The 21,514-nt window shown below is 38.6% G+C and overlaps 1 pseudogene; it reads right to left on the reverse strand.

Moving 5' to 3' along the window:
• Position 1: 1 nt before the first annotated feature.
• LOC119532743 lies at positions 2–20,510 on the reverse strand (annotated as a pseudogene).
• Between the last annotated feature and the right edge of the window lie 1,004 nt (positions 20,511–21,514).

The following is a 21,514-nucleotide window of genomic DNA, read 5'->3' on the forward strand; positions in this document are numbered from 1 at the left end:
TTCAGGGGGTCACAGGGTCTGAGTCGGCAGAACCCAGGGCAGGCATATTGGAAAGGGCCTGGTTCTCCAGGGCCGGGGCGGCTTCCACGGCAGCCATGGTTTTACCCCACTCACCCTGGGACGGCTTCTGCGCGTCCTGGAAGAGGGCCCCTGCCACGCCGGTTTTGCATCTTGAAGAGACACTCAGCGCGGGGCGCCCTCCTGCTTCTCCTTCACTGGAGAAGTGTCCACGCCCTTCAGGGCCACATCACTGCAGTGGAAATAGAAGCCCAGAGAGAGGTAGGTGTGGGAGCCCGCAGATGCAGGTTGACCAGGAGGTTAACGGAGGCCTCCACTTGGGTGGAATAATTCTGATGGGTGTGGGAGCTTACGGTTGGTTGACAATGAGGAGCTAACCGTAAAAAACGGCGTTAGCTGGCCCGGAAGCAGGGGGTAGCCAAGAAGACGGTCCTGGAGGTTGCAACTGGAGAGGCAGTTGGAGGCTGGTTCAAGGCTGAAGAGGTGTGGATAGGCGGGCCCCAGATATTTTCCCGCCAAGCCCTGTTGAAGCAAGAGACAGATCCGTGGGACTCCAGGGTGTGCTGTCGTTTTTTTTTTTTTTGTACCTAGTTTTATTATAATTATCCTTATCTTAATAATCTAAATACTGCTAATAACTCACAGCTATTTCAATTTTCATTAATTGCCTTTAACTTCAAAGAAAGCTATGATGTTCTGGCAAGGCCAGCCCTCAGCTAAACATTGAAATAGGCATATTTGTATTTGATACCTCTCCTCTATTCCTTTCGTATTCTTCTTTCCTTTCTCCTGTAAAGATCTGCTCCTAGAGAGGATCTGGATAAATTGGTTCTCAGTAAGGGGAACTGGCTGATATAGACTGCGGTGTGTTCCTTTACCCCTCCCTTGTTCTTGTTGTATGTCATGCTCTCTGTAGCACTGGCTTTCAGCCGACTAGTCCCTGGTGGGTAATAGGGAAGCAGTTCAGAATTGCAGATGTGACAGTGCCAGAGTCATTGTTCTTTATTATAGTCCGCTGAAAGGTCGAAACTTGAAACTCAACAGAGGTGGTTTTAAATGGTGGACCTGATGCCAGGAATCCTAATGGAGGATGTTATTTTTTATGCATAATTTTTATTTCTTATTGACTACCGTTATGTTTTAGAAAATATTAACCTACAATTCATCAATCGCCAAAATCAAGATGGAAGTAATATTGTTTAATTTAAGAAATAGAAATTTAAAAAATTTTAACACTTCTCCATTCTATTCCCACTGCTTTATCTTTGTTGAAATTTTAGACCTTTATTTTAATTTATTTTTTTTATGAAATTCAGTTTTATTGAAATACATTCACACACCATACAATCATCCATGGTATACAATCCACTGTCCACAGTATGATAACATAGTTATGCGTTCATCACCACAATCTATCTCTGAACATTTTCCTTACATCAGAAAGAACCAGAACAAGAATAAAAAGTAAAAGTGAAAAAAGAACACCCAAATCATCCCTCCATCCCACCCCATTTGTCCTTTAGTTTTTATCCCCATTTTTGTACTCATCCATACACTAGATAAAGGGGGTGTGATCCACAAGGTCTTCACAATCACACTGTCACCCCTTGTAATCTACATTATTATATAATTGTCTTCAGGAGTCCAGACTGCTGGGTTGGAGTTTGGTAGTTTCAGGTATTTACTTCTAGCTATTCCAATACATTAAAGCCTAAGAGGTGTTATCTATATAGTGCATAAGAACGTCCACCAGAGTGACCTCTCGACTCCATTTGAAATCTCTCAGCCACTGAAACTATTTCGTCTGATTTTGCATCCCCCTTTTGGTCAAGAAGATACTCTCAGTCCCACGATGCCGGGTCCACATTGCTCTCCGGGAGTCATATTCTGCATTGCCAGGGAGATTTACACCCCTGGGAGTCGGGTCCCACGTAGGGGGGAGGGCAGCGAGTTCACCTGTCGAGATGGCTCAGTTAGAGAGAGAGAGGGCCACATCTGAGCAACAAAGAGGAACTCAGGGGGAGACTCTTAGGCACCATTACATACAACTTTAGACTCTCCTTTGTGGTAATGAGCTTCATAAGGGCAAGTCCCATGCTCGAGGGCTCAGCACATCAAACCGCCAGTCCCAATGTTTGTGACAACATCAACACCAGTCCAGGTGAGGATGTCCAACACATCCGCACCTTCCCCCAGATCCTTGGGGCTGGGGAGAGGGAGGCTGTAAATATATTTTTTTATTATCTGCCCAAATTACTCTGGGATGTGTCACTATTTCACTGCAGTCTATACTAACCTACCGTATCTCACTTCCTATTCAAAGTTCCATGCAATTGTGGTGTTTGAACAAATCGACTGTAGAGTTGTACCGTTTAGAAGATTTAGATCCTGTACCAAATAGATATCTATTCCCTTGGTCTCATATGGAAGTTGAAGTTTTAAAACACAATCAGTTTCAACCTTTATCCTTTGGCCTGGCTTGCCCTGGTCTTAACCAGATCTGCTTCATTCGTATCACTAATTGAAGTCTGGGCTCTTTTTCAGCCTTTTATTTATTTATTTTTTTTGACAGTGGCTGTATGCACTAATACTGACATTCATATCTGCCGAGCTCTAGTTCTGAGTTTCAGGTGTCTCAGAGATATGCATTGTTCCAGAGACCAATCAGGTTATACACTAAGGTATCAGCATCTCAAAGTTTAGAGACAGGCATCACAATTCAGGGATAGAGTTAACTGCTGTAAGAGCTTACAATCTAGGGACTATTACAATTATTATTGGACCTTTATTTTTAGTATACTGCTTATATACTATTGCTTCTGGAAGAATAATTTTTGTTATTGTCTTAGTTTGCTTTGGCTGCTATAACAAAAACCACAGACTTGTTGGCTTACACACCAGGAATTTATTGCCTCATGGTTTGGAGGGCTGGAAGTCCAAAATCAAGCATGCTTTCTCTGAAATATGTGGTGTTCTGGCAGTGACCCATAGCTCGTTCTCTGCCCCTATCACATGCTGTCTCTCCCGTCTGCCTCATTATGCTGTGAACAGATTTTCTCTGCTAAGGACTCCAGTCATACTGGGTTGAGGCTCACCCTGGTTCAGCTTGGCCTCACCTTAACTACTAATATCTTCAAAGATCCCATTTACAAGTGGAATTTGTAAATAGGACCAGGGATTAGGACTTGAACGTGTGTTTGTGAGGGACATGATTCAATCCATAACAGTAATGGGTCTCCCATTTTATAAACAGATTTATAACAAGTATTTAGTCTGGTTTCAAGGTTCACTGACATTTCATTTATAACATGGCTTTCCAGTTTCCCAGCTTTTAATGTTGCCTAATTTCTCAATTAATAAATTCTTTTGGGGTTTATCAAGGGTGGTATATGTCTGAGCTCTTGTATGTCTCAGTTGGTTTTCTGTTGCCTTGAAACCTGACCAGTACAATTATTGGATCACATGATTACTCTTAAAACTTGTAGATGATAATTCATTGTCCTTTGGCACTTAAAGTTACAGAGAAGACTGAGACCAGTTTGAAATTCTGTATCTTTTTATAGGTTTACTTTATAGGTATACTTTTACCATTCAGCCTGGATACTTGTATTAATTTCTTTATCCCTGTGATTAAAAAAAAATTGAGATTTGTTTATGGTGTGGGTTTTTAAATGAACTTTTGCCTGAAATGTGGTATGAAAGACTTTATTAAGTTCACACGTATTTGTTGCCCTTTCATGCAAGAAGAATTCTCCATTTTCTTTCAAGCCAAGTATGTCCACATGACTTACCTTATCCAATGAATAAAAGCAGAAGTGACACATGTCACTTTCAGGTGGAAATTTTGAGACTAACCCATGCTTTGCCATGCCCTCTTTCCCCTGTCATGATGACAGTCAGTTTCCCATATAGTGTGAGCAAGTCATAATCCTTTTTAGCTATAAGTTATTAGGATTTGGAGCCATTTGATAACATGCATAACTAAGCTGAAACTGAGTAACGCATAGCGCATACATCTTTCTTTTTCTTCATCTAAGGCAATTGTTCTCAAAGTTTTTGGTCTCAGTGTTAAAAATTATTGAAGACCCCCAGTCTTTTGTTTTGTGTGGGATATATCTATTGACATTCCCCATATAAGATGTTAAAACAGAATTTAAAAATATTTATAAATTAACAATATTTAAAATATTTTATTAAATATTAAATATTAAATATTTAATATAAATATTAAAAATATTTATAAAAATCAACAATTAAACCCATTAAATCTCAGCATAAATAATACATTTTTATGAAAATAAACTATATTTTCCAAACAATACAATTCCATGAGAAGTGTGGCATTGTTTATATTTTTTGCAAATCTCTTTAAGACGGGTTAAATAAAAACCAGCTAAATTTTCATATCTGTTTCTTCACTCCATGTGGTGCATTATGTTGTTTTTGTTGAAGTATATGAAGAAAATCCAGCATGACATAATTGGAGAAGAGAGGGATATTTTAAAAGTCTTTTAGGGTAATTGTGGATATTTTTCTTTGCTATTACACCAAAATTCGGCAAGGGTTTTTTTCTTGAAGGTGAGTTTCAACATAGAATCTGAAACCATATGAATGAACTGTTTGTCCTCTGTTACATTAAAATCCATAGTCTATCTTGCATTTTGAATGGATCATTTGTAACATCATGCATTGGTTGTCACTCATTCAGTAAAAATGGGTTTCCATGCAAAAAGAGGCAATTTCTGCCAGCAACTCTTCTGAAGCAACCATTGTGTTTTACTATATGGCTTCAGGCTTTACACATATCTATTGGTATATAACAAATTACCCCCAAATTTAGCAACTTAACCCAAAAGTGAATATTTATTATCTCACACAATTTCTATAGATTAGGAATCTGGGACCAGTTTAGCTGAGTGGTTCGGCTTATGGTTTCTCATGACATTCCGGTCAAGCTCTCCAGGGGTCTAGTCATCTTAAGGCTTGACTGGGTCTGGAGAATCTACTTCCGAGATGACACATCCACATGCCTGGCAAGTTAGTGCTGTCACTGGCAGGAGACCTCAATTTCTCTCCATAGGGACCTCTCCATTAGGCAGCTTGGATGTTTTCGTGACATGTTGGCGGGCTTCTCTCAATAAGTGGTCCAAGAGAGAGCTAGGTAGAAGTCAAGATTTCTTTTATGACTTAGCCTTGGAAGTTACACACTATTATTACTGCAATATCCTGTTGGTTGCCAGGTTATCCCTATTCTATATGGAAAGAGACCTCAAAAGGGTGTGACTATTAGGAGGAGAGAATCACTGGAGATGTCTTGGAGGCTGAGCATTATACGGTATTTGTTACTAAGAATATAAAAAGACATGTATACCATGGTCAAGATTTCATAAAATTAATTGTTTTGCAAGGACATTCTTAAATGGAACTGGCATTTAAAAACCAATTCCTGGGGGTGAAGAATATAATGGCTACTGATACAGTTTGGTACCACTACTGTGATTTGTGCTAAGGTGCCAGCAGTTTTACCTACCATTGCTTTTCTACCATTACTGTAAATATCAGTGAAAAAAGACAACTAAAGTCTTTGCATTATGAAAATAGTTTTGACTCTGTGGGCTCCCTGAACATGTCCTAGGAATCCCCAAGGATTCACAGAACACATTTTGAGAATATAAGGGAAACTTTCTTCTGTTGCATTTTAGATTATTGTTTCTTTTTTATTTATTATGGTATGTTATTCAGGGATATCAATCATGTATATGTCAGAGCACTATTCCAATATCTTTAATATATCATTGAAACTTTTTTCATTTTAGTCTCTTCATTCTTTCCTTTTAGAATGATTCTCTAGTTATTTTCCACATTACTGATTCAATTTTCTGCACCATCAATTTTAGCACTCTCTCCAATGAGGATTTTTACTCTTTTTATGTGTTTATTTTTCCTTCAGTTGATCTTCGTCTCATCTCTTTTCCTTTTATTTGCCTGCTTCAATTCTGTTTTGTTGAAACACCGTCCTCTCTTTTCTCTGACATGCTGAATAATAGTGTATATAAAACACACAACATTGATTCTTTGTGTCTCTTCCCAGCAAGCTCTCCTTTGGGGTCCTCCCCCCTCAGATGGGATGGTGGTGCTAGAGTTACATTCTGGTGGCCATCCAGAAAATGTGCCTGTATCTCTGCCCAAACTTGAGTTTGGTACAGACTCTGTGTCTTTGAGTCAGACAATGGGCGAAGTAGGATGTCATGTCTGTTGTTTCCAGGCTGGGGCCACGTGATGAGATATAGCCTGGGTTTTCTTTCCAGTGAGGACTGGAAATAGTCGTCTCAATTCACCACCTTGTAGTTAATGGAGATCCCTCTTAGATTCTGGCATTGGCGTGTCTGCCAAACCTTGGTTTTTGGTGTTGTGGAATTTTATGTTTCTTTACAGAGGTTACAATGGGGATGAGAACTATTATAAACAAGATAAAATTTCATTGATTTTTAAAAAATTTTGCTTCTGAAAGTACTTGAAAGATTATAAAGATTAATTGCATTATAAATAACACAAATATAGTATGTTGTAGAATAAGTGGAGGTTTGGGGTCTGCACCAACTATAAGCCACAGCATAATCTTTTTTAAGCATTTCTGAGCATTTCACTTTTATTATTTTCTTTGGTTTTGGTTTTTAAAGTTTAATAGTAATTGGACTCGGGCAAGATGGCGGCATAGAGAGGAGTGGAAGCTAAGTAGTCCCCCTGGAACAACTACAAAAAACCAGAAACAACTAGTAAATAATCCAGAATAACTGCGGGGGGACAAACAAGACCATCCATTTATCATACACCAACCTGAATTGGGAGGAATGCCCGAGAACACAGCATAAAATCTGTAAGTAAAACCTGCGGAACCAGGTTGGGAGACCCCCTCCCCCATAGCCCGAGCTGCGGAGCCTCGTGGTGCCGGAGAGAAGCTCTCTCCCAGCAAGCGAATACAGCTCAGCTGAGCTCCAGCTGGGGTTTTAAGTAGCGAGTGTGAACTGCTCACTACAGGTATGCAGCCTCGAAAAACAGACAGAGGCTTTGGGTGATGACTGACCTGGGAGAGCCGGAGGGTTGCCTTGGACTGGGTCTGAAGGGGACTATCTGTTTCTTTTTTGGCTCAGTGGAGAAAGCCCCAGTCATTTTCAGTTTCCAGGGCTGTGACTCTGGGAAGGGTGGAGACACCACAAGCAGAGAGCGAGACCATTGAAATGCTAATGACCTCCACCTGAGGGGTCTGTCTTCTCTAGGAGGAAAGGGGTGGGGCCCTTTCCATTCAGAACCAGACCCCAGAGCCTGGGGGAACACGGCCACACCTCCTCATACCAGTCAAGAATTATAGGCTAACAGGCATCACCTGCTGGGCAGAAAAGCACAGTGACCCGAGGCATCAAAGGGTGGAGCAGTTTTCTAAGACACACCCTCAGGAAAACCAGATACTGAATATTTCTTCCCTCTGGGACCTGAGCCTGTTCTGGTCTGGGAAAACCTGATTTGGATAACCGAGGAAACCATGCCTAGACAACAGAAAATTACAACCTACACTAAGAAAAACAAAGTTATGGCCCAGTCAAAGGAACAAACGTACACTTCAACTGAGATATAGGAATTTAAACAACTAATGCTAAATCAATTCAAAAAGTTTAGAGAAGATATTGCAAAAGAGATAGAGGCTGTAAAGGAAGCACTGGACATGTATACAGCAGAAATCAAAAGTTCAAAAAACCTACTAGTAGAATCTATGGAAATGAAAGGCACAACACAAGAGATGAAAGACACAATGGAAACATACAACAGCAGATCTCAAGAGGCAGAAGAAAACACTCAGGAACTGGAGAACAAAACACCTGAAAGCCCACACGCAAAGGAGCAGATGGAGAAAAGAATGAAAAAATATGAGCAACGTCTCCGGGAACTCAAGGATGAAACAAAGTACAATAATGTACATATCATTGGTGTCCCAGAAGGAGAAGAGAAGGGAAAGGGGGCAGAAGCAATAATAGAGGAAATAATTAATGAAAATTTCCCATCTCTTATGAAAGGCATAAAATTACAGATCCAAGAAGCACAGCATACTCCAAACAGAAGAGATCTGAATAGGCCTACGCCAAGACACTTAATAATCAGATTATCAAATGTCAAAGACAAAGAGAGAATCCTGAAAGCAGCAAGAGAAAAGCAATCCATTATATACAAAGGAAGCTTAATAAGACTATGTGTGGATCTCTCAGCAGAAACCATGGAGGCAAGAAGGAAGTGGTGTGATATATTTAAGATACTGAAAGAGAAAAACCGCCAACCAAGAATCCTGTATCCAGCAAAGCTGTCCTTCAAATATGAGGGAGAGCTCAAAATATTTTCTGACAAACATGCAATGAGAGACTTTGTGAACAAGACACCTGTCCTACAGGAAATACTAAAGGGAGCACTACAGGGTGATAGAAGACAGGAGTGCGTGGTTTGGAACACAATTTTGGGAGATGGTAGCACAACAATGTAAGTACACTGAACAAAGGTAACTATGAATATGGTTGAGAGAGGAAGGTGGGGAGCATGTGAGACACCACAAGAAAGGAGGAAAGATAACAACTGGGACTGTGTAACTTGGTGAAATCTAGAGTATTCAACAATTGTGATAAAATGTACAAATATGTTCTTTTACGAGGGAGAACAAGCAAATGTCAACCTTGCAAGGTGTTAAAAATGGGGAGGCATTGGGGGAGGGATGCAATCAGCATAAACTAGAGACTGTAACTAATAGAATCATTGTATTATGCTTCCTTTAATGTAACAAAGGTGATATACCAAGGTGAATGCAGATAAGAGGGGGGGATAGGGGAGGCATGTTAGACACTTGACATTGGTGGTATTGTCTGATTCTTTATTCTGCTTTGATTTAAGGTTATTTTTCCTTTTGCTGCTTCCTAGCTGTCATTTTTTTTTTTTTTGTTTCCTCTTTCTTTTGCCTCTCTACCTTCTTTGACTCTCCCTCCTGCCTTGTGGAAGAAATGCTGATGCTCTTGCTTAGTATGAGCAGAATGTTCAATTAGGATGAACTTAAATGTTTGGAAATGAACAGGGGTGTTGGTAGCAAGATGTGAGAATAACTAACAGCGCCGAATGGTGTGTGAATGAGGTGGAAAGGGGAAGCTCAGAGTCATATATGTCACCAGAAGGAAAGTTGGAGGTCAAAAGATGGAAATGTATAAAACTGAATCCTATGGTGGGCAATGTCCATGATCAGCTGTACAAATACTAGAAATCACTTCATGAACCAGAACAAATGTATGACAATACATTTAGAAGTTAATAATAGAGGGGCATATAGGGAAGAACTATATACCTATTACAAACTATATACTACAGTTAGTAGTTGTTTTAGTTTGCTAATGCTGCAGAATGCAAAACACCAGAGATGGATTGGCTTTTATAAAAAGGGGGTTTATTTAGCTACACAGTTACAGTCTTAAGGCCATAAAGTGTCCAAGGTAACACATCAGTAATCAGGTTCCTTCACTGGAGGATGGCCAATGGCATCCGGAAAACCTCTGTTAGCTGGGAAGGCACATGGCTGGTGTCTGCTCCAAAGTTCTGGTTTCAAAATGGCTTTCTCCCAGGACATTCCTCTCTAGCAAGCTTGCTCTTCTTCAAAACGTCACTCACAGCTGCACTCCATTCAGTCTCTCTGAGTCAGCACGTTTATCTGGCTCCCCTGATCAAGGCCTGCCCTGAATGGGCAGGGCCACGCCTCCATGGGACTATCCCACCAGAGTCACCACCCACAGCTGGGTGGGGCACATTCCAAGCAAATCTAATCAGCACCAAAAGTCTGTCCCACAAGACTACATCAAAGATAATGGCATTTGGGGGACACAATACATTCAAACCGGCACATTCCACCCCCTGGATCCCAAAATGACATTATCTTTCCAAATACAAAATACATTCATTTCATCACAGTATCACAAAAACTTGAATCATTTCAGTAACAAAAGTTAAGTACAAAATCCCATCAAAATCAAATATAGGCGTGGTCAGTCCTAAGGCATACTTTTCCTTTAGCTTTGGATCTGTGGACTTAGAACAAGTTATATGCTTCCAATATACAAAGGAGGGACATTCATAGGATAAACATTCCCATTGCCATAAGGAGAAACAGTAAGGAAAACAGGGTTAACAGGACCAAAACAGTCCCTAAAACCTGCAGGACAAACTCCATTAGATTTCAAAGTCTGAGAGTCATTTACAGAACAACGTTGCATCCTTGGGGCTTGAGAGAGCGGGAGCCTAACCCTTCCTAAGGGCCTTTTCGGCAGCCCTTTCCTCTCCAAACGCTTAGGTGAGTGCTCCAACATACCCACACATTGGGGAGACCACCTTCTTGGCCCCACCCTCCTCAAACATCGGGGCAGCTCCCGGATTCCCTTCCATCTCTGGGGCACATGCTCAACCCCTTGAGAACAGTGTGGTGGCAGCCAGGCTCTCCCCAATTCCCTGGGAATGTGTTCCACCCTCTTTGGGACCTCAGGTGGCAAAACTCTTCCAGAGCATTGAGGTGGAATGCCCACCCTCGACCTCTGGGGCAAACTCACCCTTTCCATGCATGTGGGCTGCTCCGCTCTCCCAGCCCGAGACCTCCTGACTCCAGACCTCAACCTCCATGGCTCTGTCTTTGAAGAGATTTTTCCTTTAATTTTTTCCTTGTCTGTCTCCTCCAGTCCAGACCGTCAATGGCTCTGCCTATAAAGATCTCGCAAAAATTCTGTTGGCTTTGCATGAAGCACACAGGGGTCAAAGCCATCAGACAATAGGACTTTCCACAAATCCTTTCTGCTTAACTCCTTTTCCAATCTTGGCTTGTACTGAAATGGCGGCTGGATTCCATGTTTGGTTACATCCTCACGTTGGGCTGTAGCTTCTGGGATTCCACCCCCTGGAGGCTCATAATTTTCAGCTTCTGGTCTCTTTGAACTCAAGAGTTCAGTTCTAAGTCTATCTCTTTCCGCTCGCATTTTACTATAAGCTGCAAGGAGAAGCCAGGTTACGTCCTCCACACGTAGTCTGGAGATCTCCTCAGCTAAGTATTCCAGGTTGTTGCTTCCAGATTCCTCCTTCCATCTGACACCAGGACTCAATTTTGCCAAATTCTCTGCCACTTTAAAACAAGGATCGCCTTTCTGCCAGTTCACAACAAAACGTCCATCATTTCTGTTCAGGACCTCATCAGAAGTATCTTTCGAGTCCGTGTTTCCACAAACAGTCTCTTCAGAGCAGTTTTGGCCTTTTCTATCAAGCTCCTCACAACTCTTCCAGAAACTCCCCATTATCCATTTAAAAAGCCGTTCCAACATGTTTGGTATTTGCAAACACAGCAGCAAAAGCACCCCACTTCTCTGGTACCAAAATCTGTTTTAGTTTGCTAATGCTGCAGAATGCAAAACACCAGAGATGGACTGGCTTTTATAAAAAGGGGGTTTATTTAGCTACGCAGTTACAGTCTTAAGGCCATAAAGTGTCCAAGGTAACACATCAGTAATCAGGTACCTTCACTGGAGGATGGCCAATGGCATCCGGAAAACCTCTGTTAGCTGGGAAGGCACATGGCTGGTGTCTGCTCCAAAGTTCTGGTTTCAAAATGGCTTTCTCCCAGGACATTCCTCTCTAGCAAGCTTGCTCTTCTTCAAAACGTCACTCACAGCTGCACTCCATTCAGTCTCTCTGAGTCAGCACGTTTATCTGGCTCCCCTGATCAAGGCCTGCCCTGAATGGGCAGGGCCACGCCTCCATGGGACTGTCCCACCAGAGTCACCACCCACAGCTGGGTGGGACACATTCCAAGCAAATCTAATCAGCACCAAAAGTCTGTCCCACAAGACTACATCAAAGATAATGGCATTTGGGGGACACAATACATTCAAACCGGCACAGTAGTATTTCAACATTTTTTCATAAACAGTAATAAACGTACTATATCAATACTAGGAGTCAGCAATTGAGGGGGGTTGGTTAGGGATAGGAGAGGTTTAGAGTTTCCTTTTCTTTTTTCATCTTTCACTTTATTTCTTGTCTGGAGTAATGAAAAGTTTCTAAAAATTGAACAAAAATTAAGTGTGATGGATGCACAGCTGTATGAGGGTACCCAGGGGCAAGTGATTGTACACTTTGGGTCTTTGGATAATTGTATGGTATCTGAACAATCTCAATAAAAATGAAAAAAAAAAAAAAAAGCTGTCATTCCACACACTTGGGGCACAGAATTGATGTACAATGTTGCCTCAAATAAAAAAATTGGGGAAAAATTTTAATAGTAATTATTCTGCACATGCAATGTTGTGCTGATTTTTAATAAAAGTGTAATATAAGGTTATAATCCTTGTCTAACATTGTCATTGTTTGCTCTACATTGGAGATTTTAAAAACCCTTGATGCTTCATGATAAAAAGTCCACAGACTACTGGAAGAAGATTAATTCAAGTAGTAACTGAGGATATCTGTAGATACTGGGATTACACATAAATTTACTTTTCTTCTTTATGTGTTTGTGTATTTTACAAATTTGTCACAAAGTTAGTGAGTTACTATTTTTTAATTATTCAACTAATACATAAAAACATGCTGATTGTAAAAAAGAATCCAATAGGGGAGAAATCAAATACTTCATTTTTTAAATCCTCTTTGCCATACTTTTGCCCATATCAACCATTATCAGTTTGGTGTGAATGTTTCAAAACCTTTCCCACTGAATTTATATTCTTATGTGAATAGACGTGTGTTTTAAATAATATCCCACTGAATTCTTGGTTCTGCACCTTGGTTTTTTTCCTTTGTTGGTATGTCTTGGAGAACTCTCCATGTGAGCATGTGTAGATCAATCTCATTCTTCTAAAATGCTGCATAGTACTTCATAGTATGGATATATCAGTTTGGTTAACTGTTTCCTTATGAATGGTCATTTAGATTTTTGTTTTAGTACTATTAAAAGCACCATGCTGCAATGGACATCTTCATATAGGAATAGTTTTGCACAGGTACAAATAGGTTTCTAAATAAATAAAATAGAAATGGTGGGTCAAAGGACATGCCCATTTTAGCAGATGTAAAGTGTACAGTCTTGCATTTGGGTACTCAGGAATGGGCCTCGGTGCTCCCATTTCAGCCCTTGGCAGAAAGCCTCAGTGTTCCCAAGTGTGATAGTATGTGAACCGAAAACAGTGTTTGGAGGAATATATAACATTCTCTACAGTGGTTACATTTCTACATCTGCTGAAGGATGGAGGCAGCTGCCATGATGAATTTGCAATTTCCCCTCAGCACCTGGTGCTCAGGAACCCTGCTAAGGCCCTGAACACAGTTGTCCTCTGGTGGAGGGAGTGGCATAGGCACTCCAAATTGCATTAGCTTTAAAGGCACCTTTTTTTTTTTTTTTTTTTCTAGATGCTACAGATTATCCCCAACTAGATCAAGAATATGGAGGACAGGAAGGACAGAGGTAGAGGAAGAGAGAGATTGGGGCAGAACCAGAGGGCTCTGGTTTCACATGTATAGCTATTCTCCAAAAGACAACACGTGCTAGAGAAAAAAAGACAGCAAAATTATAACCATTACTTTTCAACATAGTAGGTTTATACATTAGAGACAATGCCTTACATAGAGTTTTGGCTTATTCTTTTATTTCTTTATTTGAGCGCTAGAGCAGTTGGTAAATATCGTTGAATTTTTCAGCGATGAGGATGAAATGCTCAACAGTTGACAAAGGTCTGTCCCCCTATAAAGGCCCATATCGCCGACTGCCACAAACAACAGCCTGGGGTCTCTTCAACACTTTGAGCTTTTAGTTCTTTCTGCACAGACTGCCCTTGGCACTAATCAAATGGGGATAGCAGCTTATTCTAAGCTTATATTGAGTGTCCTTTGAATCTTGCATCCTTCCATCTTCTACCTTCCAGTATGTGTTTGCCTTTCTGTAGGTAGCATTTTGTCTCTCTTTCATATGCCAGTGACTTCCGTATAGTAAGTTATTAAATTCTTATTTGTGTTGATATAATGCATGCGTATAGTACAAACACCGAAAAAAAAAAGAAAACCCACAAAAGATAAGAATGAAAAGTTGATTGTCCACCCACTCCCCCTGTATATGTACACATGTATATGTATATATATGTATCCATATCAGTGAGTATCTGTCTAGTTTTTACACACATGGTACTCTACTATACATACATTGTTCACCTTGCTTCTTTCCTTTATTAAGTGCTATTTGGAGATTATGTAGAAATGCCTTCTTTTTTTAAGGGATAGCTTTGTTGTAATATATGTAACAACATAATTCACCTACTATAAAATTCACTCCATTAATGTGTTCAACTCAGTGATTTTCAGTATAGTCACAGAGTTGTGCAACCATCAAAATATAATTCAACCATCTATCTAGTTCAAGAACATTTTCATCACCTCCAGAACACATCCTTATACCCATTAGCAGTCACCCTCTATTCCTCTATCCATCCAGCCCCCTGGCACCCACTAATCTTCTTTCTATCTCTATGGATTTGCCTATTCTGGAGATTTCACATAAATAAAATTCATACAGTAGATGATTGTGATAGTTTGAAGTTGTTATGCATCCCAGAAAATCATGTTCTTAAATTTAATCCCTTCTTGTGGGTGTAGATCAATTGTGGGTGGGACCTTTTGATTAGGTTATTTCAATTGAGATCAGACCCACTCCATTCAAAGTGAGCCTTAATTCTCTTACTGGAGTCCTTTATAAGAGGACAAAACACACAGAGAAGCTAAAGAGATGAAATGAAGAGAAGCTCACAGAAAAAGCCTCAGAGAAGCCAAGAGGAAGCCTCTGAAACCAGAAATTGGAAGCAACAAAACCTGGGAGAGAAGGACCAGTAGACGTGGCCATGTGCCTTGCTTTCACGACAGAGGAGCCTAAGCTCACTGATAGCTGATCTTCAGAGAAGGAACTGTCCTGTTGGTGCCTTTATTAGGACATTTTTCACTGCCTGAGGACTGTAAGCTTATAAGTTAATAAACCCCCATTGTAAAATCCATCCCATTTCTGCTATAGTGCATTTCGTCAGCTTTCGCAAACTCAAACAATGACCTTTTGTGTCTGACTTCTTTCACTTAGCAAAACATTTTCAAGCTTCATCCAATCAGTACTTCTTATGGCTGAATAATATTTCATTGTATAGACATACCACATTTTGTTTATACATTCATCAGGTGTTGGACGTTCGGGTTGTTTCCACTTTTTGGCTACCATTAATGTGTCTGTGAACGCTCATATACAAGATTTTGGTTGGATGTATGTTTGTGAATACACCAAGAAGTAGAATTGCTGGGTCATTTGGTAACTCTATGTTTGGCATTTTGAGAAAGTGTCAAACAGTTCTTCAAAGTGGCTACACATTTTACATTCCTGCCAGCAATGTATGAGAGTTCCAATATCTCTGCACCATTGCCAACACTTGTTATTGTCTATCTGTTTGATTCTAGCCATCCTAGTGGGTGTGAAGTGCATTTTCATCACCTCCAAAATACATCCTTATACCCATTAGCAGTCACCTTCTATTCTCTATCCATCCAGCCCCCTGGCACCTACTAATCTTCTTTCTATCTCTATGGATTTGCCTATTCTGGAGATTTCACATAAATAAAATTCATACAATAGATGATTGTGATAGTTTGATTTGCATCTCCCTAATGAACAGTCATGTTGAAAACCTTTCCATATGTCTATTGGCCATATGTATATCTTCTTTGAAGAAATGTATTTTCAAACCATTTGCCCATTTAAAAAAATGGGATGTCTTTTTATTGTTGAGTTGTAATAGCCCTTTACATATTCTGCATATAAGCCTCTTACCAGATACATGATTTGCATATATTTTCTCCCATTCTGTGCATTGTCTTTTCTTTTTTTTGGTTATGTCCTCCTTTAAAGCACAACAATTTAAAATTTTTGATTAGGTACAATTTATCTATTTTTTCTTTTGTTGCTCAGGATTTTGATATAATATCTAAGAAGCCATTGCCTAATCCAAGCTCAAGAAGATTTACTCCTATGTTTTCTTCTAAGTGTTTTATTCTTTTAGCTCTTGTATTTAAGGGTTGTATGATCCATTCATTCAGAGTTAATTTTTATATATGGTTTGAGTTAGAGATCCAATTTTATTCTTTTGTATGGGGATATGCAGTTGTCCCAGCACTAGTTATTGAAAAGACTATTCATTTACCATTGAGTTATCTTAGCACACTGTAAAAAATCAGTTGACTGCAAGGTAAAGGATTATTGATGGGCTCTCAATTCTATTCTATTGATGTATATGTCTGTCCTTATGCCAGTACCACACTATCGTGATTTCTGTAGCTTTGCAGTTTTGAATTGGGACTCGTGAGTCCTCCAATTCTGTTCTTTTTCAAGATCGTTTTGGCTATTCTGGGTCCCTTGTATTTCCACATGGATTTTAGGATCAGTTTGATATTTTCTGCAAAAAAGATTTTGAATAAGTTTGTGATGGTTAGGTTCATGTGTCAACTTGGCCAAGTGATAGTACCCAGCTATCTGGTCAAGCAAGCACTGGCCTAACAATTGCTGTGAGGACGTTTGTGGCTGGTTAATAAACCAACAGGCTGGTTTATTAAATCATCAGTCAATTGACTGCAGCTGTGACTGATGACTCATCTAAGGGCGTGTCTTCTACAATGAGAGAAATGCAATTGGCTGGATTTAATCCAATTAATCAGTTGAAGACTTATAAGCGAGACAGATAGAGGACCTTCACTTCTTCGGCTGCCCAGCGAAGCGTTTCGTGAGGACTTCGTTGAAGTTGCTGGTTCGTTTCCTGAGGAGTTCATCGAACACGTTCATCGAAGATCCCAGTTCATTTCCGGAGGAGTTCGTTGAAGTTGCCGGTTCGTTTCCTGAGGAGTTCATCGGACATCTTCCTTGGAGTTGACAGTTTGCTGACTGCCCTACAGAATTTGGACTCGTGCATACCCACAGCTGCGTGAGTCACTTTTATAAATTTTATAGTCATAGATACCTCTCATTGATTCTGTTTCCCTAGAGAACCCTAACTAATACAAAGTTCCTTATTCTTTTTAACTGCTATGCAGTACTCCATTTGTTTGGATCTTTAGTAAATGAATTTCACCAAATCATTTACTTGATATGGCGGAGAGACTTGGACTTTATTCTGTCATAAAATATTAACTTTATAATGCTTTTTGAGAATATCTTTTACCGTATAATCTCTGTGGGTGAGTTTTTATTGTCATTACTGTTCTTCTGTGTTCATATAATTTTTTTTCCTGGTAATTTGGAAGATTTGTACTTGGGTTCTTTTGGTTACTTTGAAACTATAATTTTTAATTCTCAATTTTTATGGGTCATGTTGAAATCAGTGTATTTCCTCTTTTGCATTCTCCCCTGCATCTGGTTTTATTGGGTTATATTATTTTTCTTAGTGTTTATTTTTATAGCTTTATCTATACTTATATCTCTACTACCACTTTTTCTTAATTTATCAGCTTATAAACAATGAAGAAATTAGCATATCATGTATCTCCCTATCTTCTCTTCTTCTTCCAATTCTTGATGTTTAATCATTTTTATATTGTCAGTGTAAATACCATTTACATTTCTTTATGGGACTGTAATCTCCATATTTTCCTTTGTTGTAGTCCCACGTTAAATAAATTAACTGTCTTATACCTATTATTTCACAGTAGTTTCTCTATTCATCACTTGGTTATCTGAGGCACATCATTTAGTTGTTTCCTCAGGAAGGTTTCATAGGAAATATATTTGTTTGTAGCTTTTATATGTGAATGACAGTTTGAGTTTAAAAATCTCATATCACATTTCATTCCTTCAAATCTTTCAAAGCTTTGTAGGCATTGTTCTACTAAGGTTTCTTTTTTTTTTTTCTTTTCTTTTTCTTTTATTCTTTTTTTTTTTTTTTTTTTGAATATGGCAATGGAGAAATCAAAGGTTACCTAATGTTTCTTTTCTCCTTAATAGGAGAAAACTTTTAATGAGGGGCCAACAAAAATAATTATTTGTCTATGAAATTTGGTAATTTTACTAGATTTTTTACATCAATGTTTGTATGATTGATGTTCATTTTGTATCAGTTCACTCCCTTTCTCTCATTCCCCTCTTCCCCCTCCACTAGGAAGCAATATGCCTTTCTGATTAGTGGTTTCAAGGCCCTTTCATTTTTGGATAATTCTCTTGGATTATATATAACTTTTTAAATTAAATTAATTTTTAATTTAGTTCTAAATTATGATGGCAATATTAAATGGCATTTTTTTTAATATAAAGAAGCTGTAGGTTTACAGAAAAATCATGCAGAAAGTATAGAGTTCCTGTATACCCTTCCTCAAACCCCCAGTTTTCCCTATTATTAATACTTTGCATTATGTAGTACTTTTGTTACAATTGGTGAAACCATATTATTATAATTATGCTATTAACTGTACTCCATAGTGTACATTAGGGTTCACTGTGTTGTACAGTTTTATGTTTTTAAAAATTTTTATTCTGGTAGCATATATATAAACTAAAATTACCCATTTAAACCACTTTCAAATATACCATTCAGTGGTGTTAATTATATTCACGAGTTTGTGCTACCATCACCATCATCCATTACCAAAACTTTTTGATCATCCCAAACAGAAATTCTGTACCAATTATGCATTAATTCCCCATTTCTTACCCTTACCTCTTTTCCTGGTAGCCTGTATTCTAGTTTCTGACTCAGTTTATTTACTCGGATTATTTCATGTCAGTGACATCATGGAATATTTGTTCTTTGTGTCTGGTTATTTCACTCAACATAATGTCTTTAAAGTTCATCCATGTAAAGTCACATGTATCAGACTTTATGGCTGAATAATATTCCATTGTATGTGTACACCACATTTTGTTTATCCATTCATCTGTTGATGGACACTTGGGTTGCTCCCATATTCTGAAATTATTAATAATACTGCTATGAACATTGGTGTGCACATACCTGTTTGAGTCCCTGCTTTCAATTCTTTTGGGTATATACTTGGAAGTGGGATTACTGGGTCATATGTCAATTCTGCACCTTCTGAGGAACTGCCAAACTGTTTTCCATAGTAGCTATGCCATTTTAAATTCCCACCAACAAGGAATGAATGTTCCTATTTCTCCACATCCTCTCCAATACTTGTTATTTTCCCTTTTTTTGAGTAGCAGCCATTCTAATGGTGTCTCATTGTGGTTTTGATTTGCATTTCCCTTATGGTTAAAGATGTTGAGCATCTTTTCATGTGCTTTCTGGTCATTTGTATATCTTTGTTGGAGAAATGTCCACTCAAGTCTTTTGCCCATTTTTAAATTGGGTTGTTTGTCTTTTTGTTGTTGAGTTATAGGATTTCTTTATATATTCTTGATATTAAATCCTGATCAGAATGTGGTTTCCAAATATTTTCTCCATTATGCAGTTTGTCTTTTTACTTTCATGATAAAGTCTTGTGATGCACAAAAGAGTTTAATTCTGATGAAGTCCCATTTATCTATTTTATTTAGTTGTATTATATCTTTAAAATGTATTTTTAATGTAGTCCCTTATTTTGGTTGTCTTCTTTCTGTGACAATTATAATTGCATTGCATGTGCTTTGTCTATTTTTCAGTTAAAAAATCTTTAACTTTTTGATTGCTATCATTTCCAAAAAGGAGTATTTATCTGATGATTACTCTGTTTTCAGCAGTTCCTTTTACTGCTTGTACTGCTTCCAGTGTAATCCTTGTTTCTGTAATAATTTATTTTTCTCTTATATTTCTTTCCTGAAGTCTACCAGCTAATATTTCATATTCTTATATAATCTTCTAAAACTTTTCTCCCTCTTTGTGTTTCTTTGTTTCCTTGTTTGGTAGTTACGATTGTTTTAAGTTTTGAAAATTCATAGTAAAATGTTTGATCGTTATTTTCAGCTGCTTAGGGCAACATATTTATTGGTGATTATTCTTTGTCATTTTTCTTTCCAGTTCCTTTACTCATTTTTTTTTTCTTGTGGCATTGTTTCTGAATAATTTTTAAAATATTCCTACTAATTTTTTAATATGATGAGTTTTTCCCAGACCAGCTATTTTCAGAAAATTACAGTGGGAAGGGATATGGGATTGTGTTTCAGGCTAGCAGGAATTCTTCCAAGTCTTATTACACTGGGTTTGTTACATGTGAATGAATACTTTTAGGATTTAAACTCCTACCTAGCCAACAGAATTTGGCAGTAATAGGGCTGTTTATATTGCACATTGTCTTTCCTCTCCCCTGCCTCAACAATAAAGTGCTCCTTGCAAATATGGTGTATGTGTATCGTTACTCGTTCTTCCCTGCCGCTTTAGCTTCTCGATGTCCCAGGGTCGGACAGGGTCCTGGCACCAGCCCTTGCACCCCACTCCCATCATTCCAAACAAGGACCATTAGTCTTGCCATTTACTTAGGAGAATTATGTTTTTATGGCTCTGTCCAAGATTTACAAGATTTAGGGCTTTAGGTAACCTCTCTTGGCTTCTTCCTGCAACTCTGGATTTTGTATTTATGTTTATGCTTTCTTTGTTGTTTTGGGGTGATTTCAAAGAGGTGAAAGGGACAGGGCCATCTTTACTGGATATCTAGAATGCTTATTCATGTTACTGTCTCATCTCTTTTAACTAATTTATGTGCTGGAGGGCAGGGATCATGTTTAGTGCACTGCTTTGTCCGTAATACCCAGATTAATGTTTGTTTTATAATTATACAAATACAGAGTACATATGGTGTTAAGTAACTCCCTTTTTGTACGAACTTACTCTTCCAGTGTAACTTGGAAGAATGAGATCAATCTTCTTTAAGTAAGTAAATCACTGCTTTCACTTACCTGGATCCGCTACAGAGAACCACACATTGGAAAACAGCTTCATTGTAAATCAGTTCCTCAAATTTGGAGCTAATACTTGAAATCAGTATTTGTTTTCTTTGTCTTAATGTATTTATTTCCTAATTGTCAGGCACCAGGACATCCTGTTGAATCTCAGTTTTAATTGTCTATTTCTCAGACATTCATAGGCCACTCAAAGTTAATTTCAGATATGTCGTATAGTCTATATTTTACATTGGACCATTCCAAAAATTCTCTCTAAATGTGCTGAAAATCCATCCCACCTGGTGCCATAAAATGGTATAAATGGATGTAAATTTTATTTTAGTTTTATAGATTACTTGGATTAATAATGGAAACCCTGATGCAATTAGAAAACACTGAAATAAAAATGGTTGTAGTGAGCATCTGCTGAACAGAGAGAGCCTCCCTGGGGACCAAGATAAGATAAGAACATCTATTTCAGTTCTTTGTTCTTAGCTGAGTAGTTCCTTATACTTGTCAGAGACATGGCACATGGCACTCAGTAAGTATTTGTTAAATTAATGA

This window comes from Choloepus didactylus, chromosome 4 (genome assembly GCF_015220235.1).
Source record: "Choloepus didactylus isolate mChoDid1 chromosome 4, mChoDid1.pri, whole genome shotgun sequence".
In the NCBI taxonomy this organism is placed as follows: domain Eukaryota; kingdom Metazoa; phylum Chordata; class Mammalia; order Pilosa; family Megalonychidae; genus Choloepus; species Choloepus didactylus.